Raw genomic sequence first — 20,181 nt, 5'->3', positions numbered from 1 at the left:
TGTGCTGCATGCACTGCAGTTTGCCTACTGTCCTGGCTTTGGGGCAGACGATGCCATCATCTTCCTCCTGCACCAAGCTCTGACTCACCTGGAAGCACTGTGAGGATCATGTTCTTTGATTTCTCCAGTGCTTTCAACCCCATCTAGCCAGGATTCCTAAGGGACAAGCTGGAGTTGTCAGGAGTGGACCAGCACATGTCCAAGTGGATTCTGTACTACCTCTCTGACCGCCCGCAGTATGAGAGTGCACAGGGCTGAGTCCCTGATAGGTTGGTTTGCAGTACAGGGTTCCTACAGGGAACAGTGCTGGCACTGTTCCTCTTCACCCTTTACACTGCAGACTTCTTCATCAGATTTAGACTTTATAATTTTGTACACACAGAGTGTATACAAAAAGAAATTCTGTTCAGTACAGCTGTCAAGACATTTTTATTTTTTCAAAGTGAAGCCATGATAAAGGTAAGCAGGAGTGATAATGCAAACATACAACCGTATATTAGTCACAGTTACAACATTCAGGGCTTTGTTTTTTATTTCTTTATCAACTGCCCATGCTGCCACCTCCAGAAGTTCTCTGGAGATTTTGCCATAGTTGGCCTCATCACAGATGGGGACGACTCAGAGTACAGACAGTGGATCCAGAACTTTATGGTCTGATGCCAGCAGAACCACTGTCTGATTAATGCAGGGAAATCCAAGGAACCAGTGTTGGACTTTCGAAGAAGCAGATCCACTCCAATGACACAGGTGAACATCCAGGGAACGGACATTGAGATAGTGGACTATTATAAGTACTGGTGTTCATCTGAATAACTAACTGGACTGGACTCACAACACTGCGGCTCTGTATAAGAAAGGTCAGAGTAGACTCTTCCTGCTGAAGAGACTGAGGTCTTTTGTAGTGCAGGGGGCTCTCCTAAAATCTGTAGCTGAGAGAAAGTGGCTGAATAAGCTGATCAGGAAGGCCAGCTCTGTGATTGGATGCCCTCTGGAATCAATGCTGTAGATGGGGAAACAAAAGGACCCTAAATTAAAATCTCTGTTGGATAATGTCTCCCACCTCATGCATGAAGCTGTTCCAGAACTGGAGAGCTCCTTGAGTGACAGACTGAAGCACGTTATCATAAACCCTTCCTCCTAACAGCTCTAAGACTCTATAACCACCACTGTTTCCAACAACCACAATAAGTTGTTCATGCTGATTTTGCACAGTTTCTATCTTAGTCAGGTAAATAACATGCTGTTGTCATTTTGCACATCTCTGATGTTGCTGCTATTTTCAAATATCCATTACTGTAAAAATGTCCATAGCTGTATATTGGTTATGTATTCTCCAGGTGCACAGTTTTTATATTGTTAAAACACTTTACAGTACAGTATTTTATTGTTTATCTTTTAACTCTTTACTATTGTGTTATTCTTATACATTTTTATAAGGTCTACAGTTGTGTGACCATTTTTTCTATAATCTTTTTGCTGCTGTAAACACCAGAATTTTCCCATTGTAGGACAATAAAGGGACTCTTTTCTACTTATTCAAATACTTTTAGTGTGTGTGTGTGCTGCGCCACCAGAGAAAATAGATCTGGTTTTCTTCCCTTTCTTTAAAGTTTTTCCAGCATTGTCAACTAGCGAGAGGATCTCCTGTTTACTGATTTATCGTCTCTTGCTAGGTTTGCATTGGGATGGGCACTTTCCTGTTTGGAAAGGTGTGGATCCAATGTCCTAACTGGTTGGAGCTTGTGCAGCCCTCATAAATGCAACATAGACCATGTTTTTGACCAATAAATTCAGTCTCAAACTTCTCCCAAACTCAACTACACATCCGCTCTACCCAGTAACTACCTACTCTCCACACAGAGCTGAAGCAAAGGTGATTATTTGACTCATCCACGTAATATCAAATGATGCAACTTACTAAATAACTCAGTTTTTAGAGATGCTGCTAAAATATATCACTTGTGTTGGTAAGTTTTCCTTCTTATGGCCACCAAGACACATTAATTCCTAAATTAATGTTTCAAATATCCTCAAATAGGCAGCCCTTGGTTTTCATTTTGTCAAAAATCTAACATGCAATTTGCTCTTTAAAGCCTTTTTGTCACATTGAAGTTTTCATAACTCATTCAAAAAGTTTTTAAAAGACATGTTCACCACACTGAGCTCACAAATACCCTATGGGGGGGTTGGGTTTGTTAGGTCTCTAAGCTACTCCTTCAGAGACTCTTGATTCTGTTCTCTTGCTCCTTCTTCTCACAAAAGAAATGTCCATATGAAAAACTGATCAGGTGAGCTAGAGGCACATGCTTTACTGTCGCTACTTCATTCCTTTGTGGTTCCTTTGGTCACTTTCTTGCTTTTTTCTTCCTCTTTTTTTTGACAAAGTTCTGACTTCTGATGTGAAAACAAATTCAATTATGCTCAGCTCCAAACCGAAGCACAATTAAAAAAACAATCATGTACACCAAACTGTCCAACAGGTTATATAAAACTGTACACTCACCGGCCACTTTATTAGGTACACCTTTCCAACTGCTCGTTAACACTTAATTTCTAAGCAGCCAATCACATGGCGGCAACTCAGTGCATTTAGGCATGTAGACATGGTCAAGACAATCTCCTGCAGTTCAAACCGAGCATCAGTATGGGGAAGAAAGGTGATTTGAGTGACTTTGAACGTGGCATGATTGTTGGTGCCAGAAGGGCTGGTCTGAGTATTTCAGAAACTGCTGTTCTACTGGGATTTTCACGCACAACCATCTCTAGGGTTTACAGAGAATGGTCCGAAAAAGAAAAAACATCCAGTGAGCGGCAGTTCTGTGGGCGGAAATGCCTTGTTGATGCCAGAGGTCAGAGGAGAATGGCCAGACTGGTTCGAGCTGATAGAAGGGCAACAGTGACTCAAATAACCACCCGTTACAACCAAGGTGGGCAGAAGAGCATCTCTGAATGCACAGTAAGTCGAACTTTGAGGCAGATGGGCTACAGCAGCAGAAGACCACACCGGGTGCCACTCCTTTCAGCTAAGAACAGGAAACTGAGGCTACAATTTGCACAAGCTCATCGAAATTGGACAATAGAAGATTGGAAAAACGTTGCCTGGTCTGATGAGTCTCGATTTCTGCTGCGACATTCGGATGGTAGGGTCAGAATTTGGCGTCTACAACATGAAAGCATGGATCCATCCTGCCTGGTATCAACGGTTCAGGCTGGTGGTGGTGGTGTCATGGTGTGGGGAATATTTTCTTGGCACTCTTTGGGCCCCTTGGTATCAATTGGGCATCGTTGCAACGCCACAGCCTACCTGAGTATTGTTGCTGACCATGTCCATCCCTTTATGACCACAATGTACCCAACTTCTGATGGCTACTTTCAGCAGGATAATGCGCCATGTCATAAAGCTGGAATCATCTCAGACTGGTTTCTTGAACATGACAATGAGTTCACTGTACTCAAATGGCCTCCACAGTCACCAGATCTCAATCCAATAGAGCATCTTTGGGATGTGGTGGAACGGGAGATTCGCATCATGGATGTGCAGCCGACAAATCTGCGGCAACTGTGTGATGCCATCATGTCAATATGGACCAAACTCCCTGAGGAATGCTTCCAGCACCTTGTTGAATCTATGCCACGAAGAATAGAGGCAGTTCTGTAGGCAAAAGGGGGTCCAACCTGTTACTAGTATGGGGTACCTAATAAAGTGGCCGGTGAGTGTATATCAGGCTTGACTCATCACTTTGGCAAGGAAGGTCTTTATCCTATGAAGCAGCATAAGCAGTGACTGTCAGTAATGTATAGCAGAACATACAAGTATCAAATGTAGATTATCTGATCTTACCATCTGTAGGAGGCTGCAACAGCTCGGTGTTATTCTGGTCAGTGTTTTGCTTGGTGGGATGTGTGTAACAGCTTCTAATTCCCACCATCATTGCTGAAAAACACATCTGATGTGCAATATGCTTGCAGGGATCATTGCAACATCAGAATGTACTTTCTGTGGTTATCTGTTGCTTTTGTGCTTTTATTCTTGCTGCTTTTATATTAAAATGTTTTCTATTGATATGGTTAATATCTTATGCAATTGGACAGGATATTTTCTTGCAATATTATATTCTACTGTGATGTGGAGCACTATTATCAGTACATAGCTTTGTTCTCTGTGTAAAGTGATTTGAAATACTGAATAGCGGGCATACTGATCAAATGTGTTACAAGCTCTGTAAATAGATTTCACATGGCTGATTGTTTCTAACAAGACTACTTCCACATTAGCCAGACTGATGTTTTGGCCAGACCCAGATAAAACTTTTTTCACAGCATCCCAAGAGCAAATAGCCTGAGCAATCTGAAGATGCAGGCATATGCTCTCAGACAAAATTACAGGGAGGAGAAGGTTTGCGTAGCTGAACTTGGGCAACAAACACTTACTAGGAGCAATTTCCCACAACAGATGATCTTTTGTTTCCAAGCACACAAAACAGCGCTTCTTCTCTTGCATAACAGAACCACTTCTTTTTCTAAGGAGACAGCAAACCCACCACATGTTCAGGAAATCCTGTGCCTTATTATAACTATCAATAAATTAAACATAATTATCTAAAAGTTGAGCTGAGAGTAGGGCCATCAGTTATATGAAAGACCTGACCAGATTTCAGCAAAGTCACTCATTATTCAGTTTCACCTCAATGCTACTTTCGGCCCACTTTTTCTTTTCACTGTGGATATTTTAGTCAGGATGAAAAGTAGGCCGTGATCTTCCCATGAGGAGCCTCTACATGCAGACAGGAAGGAGATTTATTACCCAGACTGCCCCACGGGGGAAGACTGTCCCGTGCCCTGTCTAGGCAGAATCGATGAAGCACTGAGGAAAGATGGGAGAAGGAGAGTAAGATGAAGATAAAAGGTAATGGCTATTTTGGATCAAAGAGAACTCATGAGAGTAAGAACATCTTCTTAGGAAGATAAAGAGGAAAGTGAAATAGGCACATTAAGAACTGTGTTTCATATCTTAATGGAAACAGTGGGTATTTTTAAGCTTCTTTAGTTTTTTCTTTTCCAGAGTAAACTGCGCTTAGATTTAAAAATGCGTTCATGCGTAGCGCTTGCGACACCAAAGAGTGATACCACAAGTGTTTGTGATCATAAAATGAACAATGATATTAGGTGACATTAAAAAGAGGTTTTATTCAAAGTTCAAGTCCAGCAGAAATTTGTTCTCGTACAAGTTAATGTGTTGATAGATTATCTTTTTTCTAATTGTTCAATTATTTTATAAAGTTGTGGCTTTAAAGTTGAAATACCATTCTTATAATTGCCTACTATATTAAAACAATTCTTTTACATTTAAAGTTTACCAATAGTTGTTTACATTTCTTTTTCTATGTTTTTCAGCCCTTCTCTCTGACTTCTTACCATCTCTGTTCCTTGCATTCCTCTTGAATTTTATATTGCCTGAAGAAATGAACGTAGCATAGTTTTTGTATACACGGAGTATATACAATATGAAATTTTGTTTTGTACAGCTTTCAGAACATTTCCATTCCTTAAAGTGCATCAGTGATCACATGTAAACAGTGTGGAAGAAAAACAAACATGTGCTAAAAACACATTGATATGCAGGTTCAGAGCATTAAATATTTAAGATGCAAATATGCACAATTTTGATTTGGTGTGATGCGGAGTCAGTGACATGATTTAAGAGTTTTCTCAATAGTTCAGCAGTCTAATGGCAGTGTGGAAGAAGCTGTTTCAAGCTGCGAAGCCTCTTCCCAGAGGGCAGGAGGGAGAACTGTCCATGGTGGGGGTGTGAGGGGTCGTTGATAATGCTACAGGCTCGGGACATGCAGTGCTATGATTAAACGTCTTTTATGGAGGGAAGAGGAGCCTCGATGAACCTCTCTGCTGTTCTCTCCACTCTTCTCACCTTCTTTAAATCTGTGGAGCTGCAGCCTCCACACCACACAGTGAGACAGCTGGTCAGAATGCTCTCTGTGGTGCTTCTGTAGAAGGTGGTGAGGATGGGTGGGGGCAGGTGGGCTCTACTCATCCTCCTGTGCTTCTGTGCCCTTTTGACCTGTGAGGTGGCGTTTACAGTCCAGGTGAGGGTGTCTGTGATGTGCACCCCCAGGAATTTGGTACTGCTGACCTACTCTACAGCTGATGACCAGTGGAGCGTGGTTAGGCCGGTTCTTCCTGTCGAGTTCAAAATGATCTCCTTCCTCTTCTCCACATTCAGGATCAGGCTGCTATCTCTGCACCAACCCACCAGCTGCTCCACCTCCTCTCTGTAGTCCTAGTTGTTGTCATCTCAGACATTGCAGATGACCCACACCACCGTGGGTCATCTGCAAACTTCACGATGTCATTGATGGTGAACTTGGGGATGCAGTCTTGTTTCATCAGGGTGAACAGCAGGGGGCTCAGGATGCAGCCCTCAGGACATTTCCTATGTCCCTCTAAATCTCCCCTTCCTCTCTCCTGCTCTCTGTGTCAGGTGATGTTTTGATCTGAAGAAATAACATAATTTCCTAACAATGTTGTCCTCTCTGACCACTTTTTAATAACCACATTTAGTTAAACAGAGTTCTTCTAACAAAAAAGACAGCTCCCTTTCGCAGATCTTTATCACAGAATGCAGTAGTACATTTTAAAGAATTGGTTTAATTTTTAAATCTCCCCTGTATCTATGAACAACATTGCAGAGGGTAAACATTTAATTTATTCCCCTTCAGAAATTGATGATGTTTTTAATGTGGTTACTACTTCTCTGCATACCTTTTTAGAAAATGTTTCCACTTTGAAAAAGAAGAACTTTGTTAATAGGAGGCTGGCTCCTTGGTTTAATACAGAGCTGCAACTTTGAAGCACAATGCTTGGAAACCAGAGAGATAACAGCGCTCTACATGCCTACAGAGATCCTACCTAATCTGGAAAAGCATATTACAGCTAGTATGGTCCTTTGTCCAGAAAACAAGAACAAAATAGGGGGAAATAAAGCAAAAGAATAATTAGCGGCATGTTTTTTTTTTTGCAAAGATATCAGACAATAGGACCACAGCTATACTGTAGCATGCTCTTTTCCGTTCCCTTTTTTTCCCCTTAATTCTTGGCAAAGATAACTTCCACCTGCTTATACAGACGATCCTCTTCTGCACACCAAGAATGATGTAATTCATGCTGAGCGAATAGGATGAGATAATTCGGATTTGGTGCCTTACAATGTGCACAGCTGAAATGCTGTTGAATAGTTGACAGTAAGCTGAGAGTTCCTAGTTGAAATTATGTGAAAGCAGGCTGAATAAAGCATGTTGCAAATTTAAGAAGCTGTAAAACCAGTTTATCATTCTGTTATGTATGTCCTACAGAGCAGCGGAACTGAAGTTAGCTGACATTCTTTTGCAAACACCTTTTATTTATTAACTATATATAATTTCATATCCTGATCCTTATTATTGTCATTAGATAATAGAATTGTTTTACGGACAAGATGAAAACAAACCAAAAAAGAAACTCCTTCGTTGATTTAGTGGCTTGGTAAGTTTTTAGGTCCAGCATTTGTTGTGGTGTTGGTTTGATCTGCCCCTATCTGGAAAAGTTTTCTTCCTGTGCGATTGACAGGTGTCTCTTATTTGTGCATATACACCATATTTGTAGGCCAGATACAACATAATCGCTAGTTGCCATGGGAACTGGGCAACATACTGTAGGCACAGTCTTCCTCTGGCCAAGTTCCCACTCTCGCACCTCATGGCAGTTAACTCTTGCAGATTAGATCTGGCAGATTATATGAGGATATAAATATAAAGAGAGAGCAGGCACGTGACGGTTTACTGCATTCTGCTAAGGCTCCACTTTAGATCAATAATCCAACCCACATCTGGTCAGAGCAGCTTCTGCTACCATTAACCCAGATGTGCCGAAGACAACTAAATCCTAATCCTGCACTCTGACCTGCAAAGTCAGATCTACCCATGAATGCTCAAATAAGTGAATTCTCCCGTTTCCTGATTCTTTTTCCTAACATTTCTTGTCCATTCATAAACAAATTCAGAGTGTGAGTGGTAATTGGATGCAGTGGGCTGGAGATCCACATGGAATCCTGATGAGAATGCCCGGTTGCTTTTTTAGGGGTAAAAAAACTAAAAAGCTGCAGAAAGCTTCCTCTGTGCATGAGAGAGCAAGAGGAAGGAAGGAACAGAGAGAAAGGAGGAGAGAGAAAACTGACTTCCACACATGATTCATCAATGTCAAACCCTACCAATGTCCTCCTGGTGAGCCCATACATGTGCATGTGTGTGCTTAAATAACGCCACATATAGGTGGAAGTATTTCGTCACATGGCCCCCTTTCATGATGAATCTCTGCCCTTTCTTTTGATGTCATTAATTTGCTTGAAGAACCAAAGAGTATCCCTGCATCCATCCTACTGGCCAATGCCTTCCTGCTGTGGATGTGTACACAGGCCTCCTTTGTCCTCACAGTGTCCCACTTTTTATGTCTGCCCAGGCTAATGAGGTGAAAAATTAGCTCGAGGCCCACCAGGGAAGCTTTTAGGGTCAGTAGCATGCAAAGCTATTTATTGTGTGACACAGCTGCAGATTAGATGCTCTGAATTACTATACAGGACTGACGTACCCAGTCTTAAAATTGATTTTTAGGCTGAGGTGGTTACCTATGTGAGGACATGTCCCTGAAGCTTAAAGAGTTTACCTGATTTTAGTCATTTCTCCTCATTGCACTACTTTTCACACTTAACGCTCACGCATTTGTTTTGTTTCAACTGCAGTCTTAAAACATTTAGTGCTTCTTTCAAAAATGCTAATGTTTTTCTAAACCCTCAACTTTATTTGGGGGGGGGGGGTATTTAAGTAAGACAAAGATACAAAATACTTCAGAATTTTTCAATAGAAAAAATGTTAATGGTAGCATTTTTTTTTTTATTATTTTTTTTTTTTACCCCTCTTGGGATTAACGTGACAGAAAATGGATGGATGAATTATTTTTATTAAGGCCACCATGAGTTTCATGCCCCTAGGTTCAAAAACTGATTTACTATGAATAAGCATCTCCATTAGCTCTATTGCATTCCTAATCTAAGCTTGGAATGAGCATGTCAGCTACGGCAGTGTTTTTCAACCCTGGTCCTCAAGGCACACTGCCCTGCATGTTAGATGTTTCCCAGCTTTCACACACCTGTTATCAATTGATAGCAAATTATCAGGCTTTGCTGAACTGCAATCATCTGAATCAGGTGTGTTGAAGCTCAGAAACATCCAAAACATGCAGAGCAGTGTGCCTTGAGGACCAGGGTTGAAAAACACTGAGCTAGGGCTACCAAAATGGGACTGTTGACCTGAACTGATAGGCCACACAAGGTGAGCCATAGTCAGCCATATTAACTTTGGAGGAGCTGTTGAAATCCAAATAGCATGTGGGAGAACCTTACAGTGAACTCAAACGGTTATAGAACAAAAGGAAAACATGAAAAGAACAGAAAAGGCGTTCCAGTGTTTTTAATGTAGTCACAAGCCATGAACTACAGTGTCTTCCTAACTATTGTCCTCCGAGCCCACAGTGCTTCATGCTTAAATATCCCTGCTCCAGCACCATTCATTATACAGTATACAGTAAGCAAAATTACAATTTCAGACCCCTCCATGATTTCTAAGTGGGAGAACTTGCAAAATAGCAGAGTGTTTAAATACTTGTTTTCCTCACTGCACTGTCGCACTTGTTCCTCAGCATGGTCTCAAACAATGCAAACGGCTGTTATTAACTCGTTTATTTAACTAAGCTGTGAAACGTAAAGCATCCACAACAACTGGCCCACGGGACTGGGGTTGCATGCCTTGGAAATAGAAACAAAAACAGTTGATCCAAGCTGGCTGAGTATGATCTATCTTTCAAAGAAAAATCTGCACCATTTTCATTTCTAGAAGGGAGAGGATGGTAGAAGTTTTCCACAAATATATCCACCTGTAAATGCAACTTTATGAGTAGAAAGTCAAAGGGTTTTTATTTGCACAGTATGTATTCTGCGATCCTTATCTTGACTCCAGATTGCCACGTTACCACTTGTTTTCCCTTTCTCATTAATTTCCCTCTATTCACTTCCCTAATTAGCCCTCCCAGTAATTATATGCTCTTCGATTCCTTCCTTGTTATTCGCTTGATGTCCTGTTAATTCATGAGGGTGTCACTCAGCCTGGTTTTCTCTCCACAGTCCGGTTCGGACTCTAGCTGCATGTTTACTTTGCCTAAATAAAATGGTTTCTTTCTGTCATCTGCAGGCCTTAGTCCTACATTTGAGTCCTCTTCATACCTCAATCTTCCCAGCTGTCTTTGCATTTCTCACAGCTAGAATTCGATGGAGTCAATGCTTCCATACAAACAAAACATTCTCAGGAAGATGGTGTCAAAGTAACCAAGGGTATTTCAAACCCCGTATGAAATTATTTAAACTTCTCTACACTGTTCTAACTGCATAACATCTTGAGGACAAGTAGCCCATGTTCTATTTGGGCCAGATAGTTTGGGAAGAACATGAATAATGTAAATATTGTGCAAACTTTGTAGCTTCTATTCTTTCGGTGACAGCTAACATTTAAGTCTAAGACTTAGATTGTCTAAGTCATTTTTATTAGATTATTGAAGAGAAAAGAGTTTCTATGAAGAGAGTTGGGTTTGAACCTGTGCTGAAAAACTGGATCTTAGTAGAGGTAAAAGATGATTGATTGGATAATGGATGCTCAGTTATTGCTTGTGATCCAGTGCTGCAGTGTCACAGCTCAGAACAGGGAACCCAGTATTCAAGGCAGACAGACAGTTGAATAAATTAAAAGCGTTTATATTAAAACAGTGGATCGNTGAAACGTAAAGCATCCACAACAACTGGCCCACGGGACTGGGGTTGCATGCCTTGGAAATAGAAACAAAAACAGTTGATCCAAGCTGGCTGAGTATGATCTATCTTTCAAAGAAAAATCTGCACCATTTTCATTTCTAGAAGGGAGAGGATGGTAGAAGTTTTCCACAAATATATCCACCTGTAAATGCAACTTTATGAGTAGAAAGTCAAAGGGTTTTCATTTGCACAGTATGTATTCTGCGATCCTTATCTTGACTCCAGATTGCCACGTTACCACTTGTTTTCCCTTTCTCATTAATTTCCCTCTATTCACTTCCCTAATTAGCCCTCCCAGTAATTATATGCTCTTCGATTCCTTCCTTGTTATTCGCTTGATGTCCTGTTAATTCATGAGGGTGTCACTCAGCCTGGTTTTCTCTCCACAGTCCGGTTCGGACTCTAGCTGCATGTTTACTTTGCCTAAATAAAATGGTTTCTTTCTGTCATCTGCAGGCCTTAGTCCTACATTTGAGTCCTCTTCATACCTCAATCTTCCCAGCTGTCTTTGCATTTCTCACAGCTAGAATTCGATGGAGTCAATGCTTCCATACAAACAAAACATTCTCAGGAAGATGGTGTCAAAGTAACCAAGGGTATTTCAAACCCCGTATGAAATTATTTAAACTTCTCTACACTGTTCTAACTGCATAACATCTTGAGGACAAGTAGCCCATGTTCTATTTGGGCCAGATAGTTTGGGAAGAACATGAATAATGTAAATATTGTGCAAACTTTGTAGCTTCTATTCTTTCGGTGACAGCTAACATTTAAGTCTAAGACTTAGATTGTCTAAGTCATTTTTATTAGATTATTGAAGAGAAAAGAGTTTCTATGAAGAGAGTTGGGTTTGAACCTGTGCTGAAAAACTGGATCTTAGTAGAGGTAAAAGATGATTGATTGGATAATGGATGCTCAGTTATTGCTTGTGATCCAGTGCTGCAGTGTCACAGCTCAGAACAGGGAACCCAGTATTCAAGGCAGACAGACAGTTGAATAAATTAAAAGCGTTTATATTAAAACAGTGGATCGGCAGAAACAGCAAGGACTAAGGCAGGGACCTCTGCAGGAGGAAAACTCAAACTATAAAACAAAACTGGTTTTATAGTTTGTTCTGTGGCTAAAGTAGGATCCAGCCGTTGGCCTGCCAACAAGATGCGGCGGGCCTCACCCAGAGTATTCCAGACGCCGCAGCCCCAGAGGACAGAGAACAAGATATCCGAGCAGATGAAGGAAGGCAGGCTAATCCAGAGGGTGGAGCCAAAGCCAGGATAGAGGACGTGTTTAGGATTCAGAACCAGCAAATCAGAAGTCCGAAGAGGTTCTGAAGGGAAATTGAAGTCGGTGAAAAGAAAAAGCTCCAAGCTCAACAAATGGACAGAATCCAGCAGGCGTCCTAAGACAGGTCAGGCAAACAGATCAGATGGTATCAGGCAGGCTCAGTGGTTGAGAGCCGAAAGAGATCCGAATCAAGCAATCAGAAACACAAATGTAACGCTGGAACACCTAGCGGAAATATTAGGATAATTTGTCATAAAATCCTTACTTACCCTGGTTACCTTGGCGACGCATCAAAACTCAAGATAAGTGATTTCCTGAAAAGTAGCCAATCACCGGCGGGTGGTTCATCAGGTGCAGCCATAGAAAGAGTGTTACGACAGACTTTGAACTCATCAACACCTGATCATGTGGGTGATGTAACCCCAAAATTGTTGCAAAACATCACTGCTGTCACTTAGTTTATAATTAAGTGCTTATGCTGTTACCAATATAAGAATATCTACAGTGGTGTTAAATTAAATTATTCAGGTAAAAAGGTAAATTAAATGGAAGTAATATTACAATTTTAAACATCCAGCAGATCTTTTCTGCATGCATGGATTTACTCCTTTAGTATCCAAACACCTCATGTGTAGAAAAATGGGATTCAGTCTCTGTTTTCTGCTTTGTATCAACAATATACTGTAAAAATTTAACATGTAAATTTTCTGAAGTCCTAATGACGCAGTTATCATTGGCGTCATATATATATATATATATATATATATATATATATATATATAAAAGTGTCATGATTTAGTGTTTGGAACGTAATCATCTTATGTGTATAAATCAATGTATAAATGAGAGATAGAGTTTTAAGTTGTTCAAGGACAATTCATGTATGCTTATTTAATCAGTCTGGATTAGAGCTGGAATTGATGTACTACCCATGGTTCTTTTCTGCACTTTTCAGTGCCATTTAATCTGTGCAGAAATCAGGCTGATATTACGCTCAGGGGAAAACATCCTTCAAAGCTTGGACCTGCAGCTCTTGAAACTCCTCTAATGGCAGAGTCAGTAATGATACTGGCTGCCCTCTCTTCCCACAAAATGACTCAACATTCACATCCAATCACTGTCAAAGCTCCGTCTGCAAACATGAAGGTGACATGACAGCACATCCATCTGGCATCAAATGTGAACTCTGCAGATCTGCATGGATTTCAACACCACCAGCTTAGAAGTCTGACTTTTCTTGACTGACAGGTTATTTATTTAAAACAGTCCACATTTGGTTATAAGATAATTTCGGTTGTGCACAATGGAATGACCTCTGAAAATAAATAGGTATATTTTTTTTCCCCAGACAGGAAGCAGGTCCTGAATCAGATGCAGCATTAAGCTGTGAGTCATCAAAATAAGTCAGTCAAAGAATGAGTTGAATGCTGTCAACAGACTGACTTTTAAGAAAATGACAGAAATGCAATTTCCTGTTCTGAGCAGTTAATGCTGTGTGCAAACAAATATCTACACCATTAACATTTTGCTTGACCTTTTCTGTGTCAAAATACTCGGATATTGTCAAAGAGCGCACTGACTGCAGCTATCAGACTGGAATAAATATCCCCTGCAAACAGCTTTAGTCCAGAGAAGAGGAGTCAGTGCATGGCTCTGTCTGGCTTAATCCTCAGAAGCAACTCAAACACATGCTTAGAGAGCCATCTAGTGGTGGTGGAAGATAGTAAATTCCAATTACTGGAGAACAGTAAATGTTCTGTCTTAGAGAAAAAAGCCTAATATTTGCTTAGATTTTATTAATATTATCATTGGCCAGAGTATTAAGCTCAGAATTATTTAGATGTAACCTTTTTTTTTGTTGAGTTATTTAGTTTTCTTTTCTGTCATCTTACTTTTGTATGTATGGTTATTCTTTCTTTTATGTGTACATATTTGCTAAGATGGCAGGTTATAACACAAATAAATGTATTGGTCACCTTAGCTTGATGTTCACTCTTCTACCTTCTTTCAAGTTGATAAATGGCAAATAAAAAATTACTGCTGGTATGCTGTTTTTATTTTTAAACTTTGACATATTCAAAGTGCAAATATCCAGAAACTCATGCAGGACTTTTCATGCTTTTATGGTGCATAAACTGGCTTATAGTAGTTTGGGGAATTTATAAACTTTTTTTTGGAATGCATGTTTTACCAAAATAAATATATAAATAGTGGAGCAAATTTAATGTTATTGGGACACACATTTAAAAACAAAAAAGGAAAAAAAAGGGAGGGTTTGTGAATTTTTGTATCCTATCTGTTCTTCCAGGTTCGTGTTCTATATACTTACAGCATTTTCAGAACAGTGTGTTTATGGGTACTGGTACTTATGGGTACTTTATTTAGGTAAATAGGTTAATATTACAAAGAACTCTACAGAACAAAATAAACACCAAATAGAAACATTTCTAGAGCAGTTTATAACGTAAACATTTTTTTATATTTAAGTAAACACTTTTCTTATTAAAAGTGTCTTCAGCTACCTTTTAAAGGCATAAACAGAGTCGGACACATGGACAAACATGGGAAGGTCTTGCCACAGTCTGGGGCAGGCATCCCCAAAGTGGGTCCTCGAGGGCCACTGTCCTGCTGATTTTAGAGGTTTCCTTGCTCCACAACAGCTGATTTTAATTGAAAGCTGATTAACAGGCTTTTCCTTAATTGCAATCATCATAATCAGCTGTGCTAAATCAGGGAAACCTCTAAAAACTGCAGGACAGCGGCCCTCAAGGACCAACTTTGGGGATGCCTGGTCTGGGCCTACAGCTTGGATGGACAGGTCTCCTCAAGTTTTAAGCCAAGCTCTTTAGAAGGTTTTTAGGGAAAGGGTTGGTGGTTGTGGAAGAATAAGGGATTAAAAGGCCTGAGATGAATTAGGAGGGTTCTGTCCTATGCTTCTAAATCTATGCTTAATTTGACGGGTATGTAATTTAAGCCTTGCGGAGATGAATGCAGATATTTTTTTAACAAGTCAGAACAGCGTAATTATAAACTTAACTAGAGGAAATAAAAGCAAGATTAATAATCGCCAGGTCTGATTTGGAAATGATAGCCATACATTTAGATAATTCTCATGTGATAACTGACATTTAATGAAAAGTTTTGAATAGTAATTCGGGGACATCGACTGATCAAAAAGAACACCAAGGTTTCTTAGACTGGACTGGGATGAGGAGCCAAGTGAACCAAAATTAGTTTAGGTAGATCTTAAAAAAATGAGAGTCCTATAAAAATGAATATCATAGCAGCTTTGGTCTGTTAGTGGATTAAATTATCCATTATTCTCCTGTAGCATCATGTCTTTCCACTGTTTGTAACTGGAATGAAAACAGACAAGCAATATACGACAAAGGTCATATCTATTCCTTTTATTGTTTGATTATTATCCTGCAGTCCAGAAGTAGTTCTATTATCCTGCTTTCTAGTAAAGAGAACTTCATTTTTAATCAAGGTTGTAAAAGTATACATGTTATATACAGTATAAGTATTTAAGTTTTATGTGTAGCGATCCTTGTGGCTAATAGTTTCAGCATTGCTTTAAAATAAAACTGAAAACTAAAAAAACAAAACAGCACAATCTCTACAGGAAGTCTAAATTTTAGTGAAAGTTAAAGAAGCTGTTGTCATCTAGTGTGTTGTTAAGGATTTTTTCTAATACCAAGCATTGTTTTTTTTTTAGATTATATTACCACTGGCCAGCTTGATTTTAACTGAGCTCTCAGATGGCATGAAATCTAAATGAATTTAATGTTTCCCCCCTGATGCTGCAAGTTTTCAGGACCAAATAAAGGAAAAAAGCCTCAAAGCATCAAAGATCAAGTACTATGTTTCATTGTAGGCATGTCCACCTTAAGCTGCTCTGTTCTTTTTTCTATTTGTGTAATTTTATCCATTTTCTTGCCTTGTTTTATTTTCTCTTCTAAATATATGGAATGGCACTAATCCATGGACAATGTAGGTCTCAAAGGCTGTTTTTCTTACACTTAAAGAAGTAAAATGGATAAGAATATTAGAAGCAACTCCTAAATCGAAGGAAACTATGATTTTATTCTTATTTTTTATATATTACCTTGAGTGAATTTTATAGTGATTTAATATAGAAAGATTTTTATATATATATTTCAGTGGGTTTCTGAACATGATTGCTTCATTTTTTCTTTCACCAAAAATACCACTTACCTTCCCCTTAGACCCTACTGGGATATATGAACGTAGCAAATATTCAAATGGATTTAAACAAATTGAGGCTGACTTTCCTTCTGTTTGGGGGGTCACTGCTGGCTGGGGTGCTGGCGTGCAGACATGGAGTATTGCACTATTTATTGTTTCATACTGTGGAAAATTGTTCCCCGTGTTCTCTGCTGTTGCATGTCTGATGCATCCAGCAATTTAACCACTTTCCTCCTCAGGAATATGGTGACAGCTGCTATTAACTTCCTCTATCTGCCACAAGGTGGCATAGCTACCATTCTGTTAACCTTAATATATCATATGGTGCATTCAGGGCCTTTGTTACCTTTTTCTATCATATTCTATATTTGAGGCAATAATCTCTCATAACTGTTTATGATTTTTCTGTTAATTAACCATCTTTTATATACCAAAAACTGTTACCAGTCCTGGAAATTAAGAATTTGTATCTCAACACCATCTGGTACTAATGAAACCGTTGACTGGTTGAATCACGTATGCCTTGTATTAAAAGTCAGGATTAGTGTTGAAAACACTAAATCCTCCAATCAATATAATATAATGTTAATAAACTATTTAAAGAAATTTATTTTAAAGGGGCCTAGTCGGTTACTATGTCTATAAAAAAGCACAAAATATGTATGCTAAAATAAAACAATATAGCATCCGTCACCGATGGTGTTTTCTTAGTCCTTTTTGAGCCTGAAAAGAGTTTTTGCGCCAGCTGCCAAGATCATCCAACATAAACGTTGATGTATGCCATTGCCTCTGTAAATCCCACATCCATCAACATGCCAGTTTCCAAGGCTTTAGCTGTTGCTGCAGTGAACTCCAACACTCATTCTGGGTGCTACTCTTGTATTATCTGTTAGCATCTTATATTAATGTGCTTTTTTACGCTTAATCTTAGATTTTTTTTTCTATTTATTTTCACACATCTAATGTTGAATCCTGGGAACCATCTGTTTAATGGATGATCTGGTCTTTGGAGAGAATGAAGAGCAACTTGACCAGAGACTGAGACAAGTCTTTCAAAGTTTCCAGAATAGAATTCTAACTCAATAGAGACATCTGCATCTTTGGACTAAAGGTGAGATACTTCGACAGGTGAACACCATTAAAGGAATCAAACCCATCTCCAAGTGCCAAGACCTGAAAATGTCCAACATATTCGCTCATTTCCAGGAAATTTTGGATTTCCTATGAAATTCATACCAAAATGTAAACTTATCAGATCCAAGATAACAAAGAAAGCACAAGCATGGGATTGGACAAATGAAACACAAAAACATTCTAAGCAATGTGTGATGATGATAAGCAATATTGTTGATCATTTTCTATACTTTTCCATTTATATACACACTTTATTTATAAGATCTATTCTCTATTCTCTAATCTCAGTTTAGTTGTTTCTGTGTATATACTGTATATATGTGTTTGTGTGTGTATAATACTTTAGCCCCAAAATCCATGTTGCACACCCCTAACTTAACATTTAGAAACTGTGATCTTATCCTACCGGTAATATGGTTGAAGCTTAAAGCTGACTGTAACTTCTAAACACAGCACTGTGGCAGGGGTGCAATGAGTGAAATGCAGTTCTGTCTGTAAAATTGACAGACCATAGTAGCCATGTTTGCTCAGCCATGTCTTTTTTCCAAATACGTTGTCGCCTTTTCTTTTTAGGGCTTTCAGCACAAAATTGCACAAATTGCCAAGGCAGCGCATTTCCCAGCGTTCTCCCGCATCTCGATCTTCTAGCTGGTCGAACTTCAGGAGTCGTTTTCCGCAATTTCTTTCATAAAAACAAAACAAGCCGGCCTCCTGTCTGCGGCACTGTCTGCGGTCAGTTACAATAAAAAAATCGCACAGTGTACGCCAGGCTTTACAGGGAAATAAACTGTAGTGGCCAATGATTGACTAAGGGTGGCCATGGCCACCCCTGGCCCCCCATCTAGCTTTGCCCCTGCTATACCACAAGTTATCCCCTCCTGTAACCATCTACAGCAGAACAATGTCAGGAAAATACGAAAAAAGTGTGTGGCTTTGCATATACACTCACACAGAAGACTATTTCATTTTGGAGTTATGGACAGTACTTTGCTGGCAGACCACGAAAACAAAAAAGCAATTTCCGCTGTGTTTTCTCTTTGATTATGGCATAAAATGTGCAGTGTTAAAGAAGAAAATGAAAATGCGATAGGATGATTGATTAATAATTTTATTCATGGGTCAAGTAATGCAGCTACATTCTTAAAATGAAAAGGCATTTCTGGAAATGCTTTTTCATTTTCAAATTTTACATTTCAAATTGAATTTTGGTATGTATTTGCTGGGGTACATTTTGAAAAGTAAATCTCTAAAGTAAAAGGATGAGAAGTGTTAAAGAAGAAAATGAAAATATTGATTTAATAAATTTCATTTATGAGTCAAACAGTGCAGCCACATTCTTAAAATGAAAAAGCATTTCTGAAAATGCTTTTTCGTTTGAAATATGGTAACGATTTGCTTCCACAGCAGATAAGGATCGAGTCTCTTCACATTGAAGTGACGTAGATGATAGGCGGGGCTTTTTCTCAAAGTGGGGTCAGAGGCCCTCTTCATGTCTCTTAGGGAGCCTTGGAAGATATAATTAGGAAATAAATGACATTTTTCCCACGTCACTGTGTCAGCAATACATTTTCCTCCTTGGTTTTAGTGTTTTAGCATCGGTCTGTCTGTGGATAGTAGGACAGGAAACTAAACCTCAGGAAAACAAAAAAGATCCCTTGTAGAAGACACCCCCCCCTCCTTTCTCCCTGTGTGACCGCCCAGAAGCAGGGAGGGGAGGGGAGGGGGGAGAGAAAGTGGAGCTTTGTGAATGACGGGAGCGGCGGAAAACAAACTTTAACACTTTATCTCCTCAGCCTGCGTCTATTTCTGCTCCTCTCTCTAAAAGAGGAGATCCTGGACCAAGAGGGGAGAAATCACGGTAGGTTGGAGCCTGTTTGCAGGTTAGAGGGCAGATTGACAGCAGGGGAGGGGGGTCCATGGATAGATGCATGCAAAGCAGCAGCCTGACCGTGACTGGAATAACTGTTGAATGCAGCAGATAATTAAAAACCAGAATGGGAGCACAGCTTCCTAAACAGAGAGGATTTTCTGCATGTAAACCCAAAAAAGCGCCTAAAAACACAAACAACATAAAGAGCCGAATGCAATTTAAGAGTTTCTAAATCGCATCTTATTTAAAATAAAGGTGCTTTCTTGCAACTTTGTTTCAGGCTGGGAGATAATTTCCTTCACTGATCTTTTCTGGAGCTTTTCCACATTTTAGGCAAAGTTTCCATTTGCTTACTGAAGTGTTTCGCAATGTTTCATGACTCATGCATAAGAGGGGAATTAGCTCTGCTCAAAAACGATGCACAAAGACTCACTAAATGCACTATTGTCGGTTTAAATGTGTTTTATAAGAAGGCTAAATCCATTCCATTAAAAGACAGCAGTATTATATTCAAGTGCCTATCAATAAGATACAATATCACTTTAAATAAAGGTTTTAATACCACCTTTAGATCCATACATAGACCTACCTCAGCCATTTATTCCTGTAAATTCAGATGACTATCTCAATCTATATATATATATATATATATGTGTGTGTGTGTGTGTGTGTGTATTCATTGTTTAGATTACTGTTTTTATATATTTTTTTTACTATTTTTCTAGGCTGCACTTTAAAAATAATTAAATTGTCTATAGAGCTGTTCTAAACTAAATGTATT

General features: G+C 39.3%; 1 protein-coding gene across 1 annotated transcript in view; it reads left to right on the top strand.

Annotated features, from left to right (window-relative positions):
• Positions 1 to 19,044: 19,044 nt before the first annotated feature.
• The window catches only part of LOC107085027, a 36,183-nt gene continuing 35,046 nt past the window's right edge, over positions 19,045 to 20,181 (top strand). Inside the window, exon 1 of the mRNA XM_015375150.1 lies at positions 19,045 to 19,388. The gene's annotated coding sequence lies outside the window, so the exon portion shown is untranslated. The remainder of the gene's footprint in view (positions 19,389 to 20,181) is intronic.

The sequence above is a fragment of the Cyprinodon variegatus genome, unplaced genomic scaffold (assembly GCF_000732505.1).
Source record: "Cyprinodon variegatus isolate N-32 unplaced genomic scaffold, C_variegatus-1.0 Scaffold113, whole genome shotgun sequence".
Classification (NCBI taxonomy): Eukaryota; Metazoa; Chordata; class Actinopteri; order Cyprinodontiformes; family Cyprinodontidae; genus Cyprinodon; species Cyprinodon variegatus.
The sequence above is the reverse complement of the archived record's forward strand: the minus strand, read 5'-3'. Positions and strand labels throughout refer to the sequence as shown.